Source organism: Vombatus ursinus, unplaced genomic scaffold (assembly GCF_900497805.2).
Source record: "Vombatus ursinus unplaced genomic scaffold, bare-nosed wombat genome assembly UNPS02004573.1, whole genome shotgun sequence".
NCBI lineage: Eukaryota > Metazoa > Chordata > Mammalia > Diprotodontia > Vombatidae > Vombatus > Vombatus ursinus.
Genome location: NW_020944351.1, coordinates 1,551,052 through 1,557,378, shown reverse-complemented (window position 1 = coordinate 1,557,378; position 6,327 = coordinate 1,551,052). Strand labels below are relative to the sequence as shown.

The 6,327-nt window shown below is 39.8% G+C and overlaps 1 pseudogene; it reads left to right on the top strand.

Moving 5' to 3' along the window:
- The first annotated feature begins 1,071 nt into the window (after positions 1-1,071).
- LOC114024781 lies at positions 1,072-5,877 on the top strand (annotated as a pseudogene).
- Positions 5,878-6,327: the final 450 nt, after the last annotated feature.

Sequence of the window (6,327 nt, the reverse complement as noted above, 5' to 3'; positions counted from 1 at the left end):
ACTGAATGACAACACTATTTTCTGAGTGTTATGCTAGGCTCTGGGGATAAAAAAAAAAAGGTAAAAGAATTCCACAAGGAGCTTACAGTCTAATGGGAAAGACAACATTCAGACAACTATGTGCAAACAAGATATATACAGGATACTCTGGAGATCATTAACAGGAAAGCCACTAGAATTAAGGTGGATCTGGAAAGTCTTCCTATAGAAGGTAGGATTTTAGCTGAGATCTGAAAGGACCCAGGCAAGCCAGGAGGTAGAGACAAGGAGAGAAAGTATTCCAGGCATGGGGGACAGCCACTGAAAATGCAGAGTCAGGAGATGGAGTGTCTTGTTCAAGGAACAGCAAAAAGGCCAGTATCACTGTATCAAAGAATCAGGTTATGAAGGGCTTTGAATGTCAAACAGAAGAGCTTATATTTGATCCTGGAGATGAGAAGAAGCCAGTAAAGTTGATTGAATAAGGAGACGTAGGACCCATACTTGAGGAAAATCCATTTGACAGCTAAGCAAGGATGGACTGGAGTGAGGAAAGACTTGTGGCAGGGAGGCCAACCAGCAAGCTGTTAGAGTAGTCCAGGTATGAGGTGCTAAGGACCTGTACCAGGTGGTAGCAGTATCAGAGGAAAGAAGGAGATGGATGCTAGAGATGTTACCAAGGTAAAACTGACAGCTCTAACAACATATTGGATATGAGGCATGAGAGAAAAAGAGGGAAGGGTAGAGGATGACACCTAGGTTGCAATACTGGGTGACTATGAAGATAGTGGTACTCTCAACATTAATAAGGATATTAAGAAGAAGGGAGAGTTTGAAGGGGAAGATAGTGAGTTCACTTTTGGACATGTTGAGTTTAAGATGTCTTGGGGACATCTTGTTAGAGATGTCCAATAGGCAGGTGGAGAAGCAAGACTGGAGGTGGGCAGACAGGTTTGGGCTGGATAAGTCGATCTGAAAATCATCATGATAATTGATATGGGATATGGGATGATAATTGAATCCATGGGAGCTGATGAGATGGCCAAGTGAAATAACATAGAGGGAGAACCTGAGGACACCTCAACACCAACCATGAAGATAACCTTAAAGACTGCACTCGATTCATCTCCAGTGAATACAGTTGCTGTGACTGGAATAGACATTGCCATGGCATCCACAGGAGGCACTGGCTTTATTCATCACAATTGCAGCACAGAATTCTAGGCTAAATAAGTGAGCAAAGTGAAGAAATATGAGCAGAGATTCATTACTGACCTTGTGGTCCTGAGCTCTAAAGGAGCCAGGGATAAGTTTGAAGCGAAAGCAAAGTATGGCATCTGTGAGATTCCCTTCACAGACAATGGCAAGATGGGCAGATGCCTAGTTGGCATCATCTCCTTTCAAGATAGAAACTTTCTCAAGGGGCAGGAGTATGACCACTTTCTGGACAATATCATAACAAATTGGGAAGCTCTGGTGGTAGCTCCTATTGGGATCACTAAAGGAATTGATTAAAATCCTACAGCAGATACTGTTGGTGGAATTGTGAACCGATCCAACCATTCTGGAGGGCAATTTGGAACTATGCCCAAAAGGCAATCAAACTGTGCATAACCTTTGATCCAGAAATACCACTGCTAGGTCTATATCCCAAAGAGATCATAAAAAGGGAAAAGGACATCCATGTACAAAAATGTTTATAGCAGCTCTTTTTATGGTGGCCAAGAATTGGAAATTGAGGGGATGCCCATCAGTTGGGGAATAGCTAAACAAGTTGTGGTCTATGAATGTAAGGGAATACTATTGTGCTATAAGAAATGATGAGCAGGCAGACTTCAGAAAAACCTGGAAAGACTTGTATGGACTGATGCTGAGTGAAGTGAGCAGAACCAGGAGAACATTGTACACAGTAACAGCCACATTGTGCAATGATCAACTATGATTGACTTAGTTCTTCTGGGAAATACAATGATCTAAGACAATTCCAAAAGACTCGTGATGGAAAATGCTGTCCACATCAGAGAAAGAACTGATGGAGTCTGAATGCAGATCAAAGCATACTGTTTTCACTTTATTTTTTCATGTTTTTTTCCTTTTGCAAACTGTAATTTTTTTTACAAATTGTTTATTCTTTCACAACATGACTAATATGGAAATATTTTTTACATTATTACACATATATAACCTATATCAAACTGCTTACCATCTTAGGGAGAGGGGAGATAAGATAGGGAGGGAGGAAACTTGGAACTCAAAATTTTATTAAAAAGAGAATGTTAAAAATTGTCTTTACATGTAATTGGAAAAAATACTATTTTAAAAAAATCTTACAGCAGAGCAAGAATGAAAAGATGGCCATTGTGAATGAGAATGATGAGTTAGTGGCCATCATTGTCCACATGGCCCTGATGAAGGACTAGGATTACCCATTGGCATGCAAGGACACAAAGAAGCAGCTGCTAAACAGAGCATATGTTGATACGCCTGAGGATGGTAAGTACTGGCTTGACCTGCTGGCCAAACTGGTGCCAATGTGGTTGTATAGGATTTGTCCAAAGGAAATGCCATCTTCCAAATTAACATGATCGAGACTCAGACAAGACAGCAAAATAGGAAGAAGCAGTACAGCCTAGTTGTACTCACAACTATTCCAACAATAAGAATGCTTGACTGAGTAGTGAATGAGGAATCTAAGGAGAAACCATAGTGTGTCATCTTTCCAGTCCAAGATCATAAATTCAACTACAGTCAAGGGACCAGAGAGTGAGCCAGGATATGAACTCCAAGCTAACTAATAGCTAGCCTAGAGCTCCAGGCTAGATCGGTAGCACAGGGATGCTCAAAGCTGACTTCAGACTCAGATCTCCTCCCTGGCCAACAGCCCAAGGCTGAGGGCTCTGACTTGGGGCCCAGAGCTCCAAGCTAGCAGTATAGGAATGCCCAGAGCTAATCACTCAGCCCCAGATCCAAGCCAACAATGAAGTGTCTCCAAGTGGGGCCAGGAGCCCCGATTCAGCACCCAGAGCTCTAAGCTAGTTTTGCAACACAAGGATGCTCAGAGCTGATATTTGACTCAGCCCCAGCCCAGGACAGCAGCTCAGGTCCTGGAGCATAAACTCAATGTGGACTTAGCACCCCCAGTGGACTGTGGCATCAGTCCCCCATCCAGGAAAGTGGCACAGGAGGGAGTCTCACAGAGGAGCCAAGATCACCCTGAAAAGCTCCCAGCTAGGCCAGCAATGACAGGTCACTTAAAGCAAGATCTCTGGGAAAATAACTAAACACAAAAATAATAATAAAAAGCTACTTTGAGGTCAGGCACACTCATGACACAAATACCAAAGAAAAAAACAACCCCAAAACATGTACAGGTAAAGCCTCAAAGAAAAACACAGCTTGCCCCTATAAATTAAAATTACCAGAAGAAATGAGTTAAAATGGTACAGTAGATTAAATGAGAATAGTACAGGAAAGAATTGGAAAAAGAAATGAGAGTTATGGAAGAAAGACTTGGAAAGAGAATTAATAGCTTGGAACAATAGGTACACAAACCTACCCAAGTAAGAGGTTCCTAAAAATTAGAATGGACCAAACAGAAGTTAATGACTTTATGAGACAAGAAGAAATATTAAAACAAAATAAAAGATTCAAAAATAGAAGAAAAGTTAGGATTTGTCAAAGCACAAATGACTGATCAGGAAAGTAGATCAAGGACAGATAATTTAAGAATTACACTCCCTAAAAACCATGACAAATAAAAGAGCCTGTATATAATATTTCAAGTTATTATAAAAGAAAACCACCCAGATTTCTTAGAACCAAAAGACAAAGTGAAAATAAATTAATCCACTGGTGACTTCCTGAAAGAAACACCAAAATGAAAACTCCTACAAACATAGCCAAAATCTAGAGTTTATAGGTCAAAGGAAAAAATAACTTTAAACTGCCAGGAAAAAAAAAAGTTTAAGTACTGAGAAACCACGGTCAGGATTATAGCTACTATTATGAAGGAGTGGAGAACATAAGATCTGATATTCAAAAAGGCAAAAAATATAAGCCTCCAACCAAGAATAACCCAAAAGAGCAATATAATCCTACAGGGAGAACAGTTGACCTTTAATGAAATTGAGTTCATCCTAGCATTTACTATGAAACGACCAGAGCTTAGTAGAAACTTTAAAATACAAACACAGGAATAAAGAAAAACATAGAGAGGTAAATATAATCAAACAATTGGAAAGACTTTATAAAGATGATTTGGGCAGCTAGGTGGCACTGCAGTGAATAGAGCACTGGCCCTGGCATCAGGAGGACCTGAGTTCAAATTTGACCTCAGACACTTAACTAGCTGTGTGACCCTGGGCAAGTCACTTAAGCCCAATTGCCTCAAAAAAAAAAAGTGGATAGAATCCTGAGCCTATAATCACAAAGACCTGAGATAAAATCCAACCTTAAACACTCACTAGCAGCATGATCCTAGGCAAGTCATTTAGTTTTTATCTGCCTCAGTTTCCTCAACTCAGTTTCCTCAAAATGGGGATAATAGCACCTACCTCCCTGAGTTGTTGTGAGGCTCAAATGAGATAATAACTGTAAAACACTTAGCATGGTGCATGGCACATAGTAGGTGCTATATAAATGTTAGCTCTTATCATTACTATTATTATTCTAATGAGGAAGGGGGATGATATTGGCATCCCCCAAGAATTGTGATGTCAGCAGGGATCAAAAAGGGAGTGAAATAAGGGCCTGGGAGGGATTTTTGGTATGTTGTGACTATTTTAAAAGGAGAAAGGAAAGGGAGGAGGGGGGAAAGGATATCCTTAGGAAGAAAAGGGGGGTAGGCTTATTATCTCAAATATTCAGGGGGCAAAGATAGAAGTCTATACAAATGCTGAAAGCTTGGGGAAGCAGGCATTTTTGAATCTTGCTTTGAATTAATGAAGAATGAAGTGAACAGAACCAGGAGAAAATTTGTACTATAACAATAACATTGTTTAAAAAAAAATTTTGAAAGACTTAAGAACCCTAATCAATGAATGATCACCCATGATTCCAGAGGCCCGATGGTTTTAGAATAACCTCCTGACAGAAGTAATAGACTAGATATGCAGAGTGAGACTCACTTTTGGGGACTCTTGCTTGAATATGTGCATTTATAGCAGGACTTTTGTTTTTTTTTTCCTCTGGGGTGAAAGGGGTAGGCAGAAAAAAGGGCATATGCTTGTTAATTTTAAAAAAACTTAATTTAAAATGAACATAACTAAGTACATCAAAGAGAAAATACCATAACCTCCAGGTTATCAATGGCAGTGTATTAACAGTTACACAAGCAAAAAACCTGATTGATTCTGGGGTGGATACCCTGTGGGTTGCCATGGGCATTGGCTCTATGTATGTCATCCAGAAAGTTCATGTTGGTACATGAGTGGCCCCAGGTAATAATTGTATTTGAGGTCTCAGAACATCCAAGTCTATTTCGTGTCCCAGTCACTGTTGATGGTGGCATCCAGAATGAGAGCCATATTGCCAAAGCTTCAGGCAAGTATTTCTTTTTCTATGGAATCCAGTTTAAAGAAATACCAGGGAATAGGCTCACTGGAAGCCATGGGCAAGAGGCTAGGCATCCAGAACTGCTACTTCTTCAGTGAAGAAAACAAACTCAAGATGGCCGAAAGTATGTCTGGGACTGTATGAAGCAATGGGTCCATACAAAAATGTGTTCCTTACTCGATTGCTAGCATCTAGCCCTCCTGCCAAGATATTAGGGCCAAAGGTTTGTTTTTTTTTTTTGCCAAAGGTTTAATATAAGTCAAAGCCATGATGTACTCAGGTGAGCTAAAACTTGAGAAGAAGACCTCATCTACACAGGTGAAAGGCAATTTCAATGGACTCTAGTCATGTGAGAAAAGGCCCTTTCCGAGAAATTGGCCTGTTTAGTTTTACTACCCCTCACCTATCCCCTTTTTGTTTTTTTTAATAAAAAGATGGATATATATATACAAATAAATGTCAGGAGAGACAGAGATAAGCATCATCAGAGTTAAAAGGGAATAAAATGGTATAATTTATGGCCTGCACAGAAGAAATAATTCTCAGAAAGAAAAACTTGAATTCAAGGTGGTGAGTCTCTCCAAAGAAGCAAAATAACAAACAATAGATTGAGAACATAAATGTATGTTTGAAGTGAAGGAAAATATGGAAGAGGAGCAAAAAAACGATAACATAAAAAACCCACACACAATATTCAAGCAAAGCAAATTGATCTTGAAGACAGGCTGCATAGAAACAACTTGAGGATCATAGGCCCCCCAGAAGCACATGATAAAACATAAAATCTGAACACCA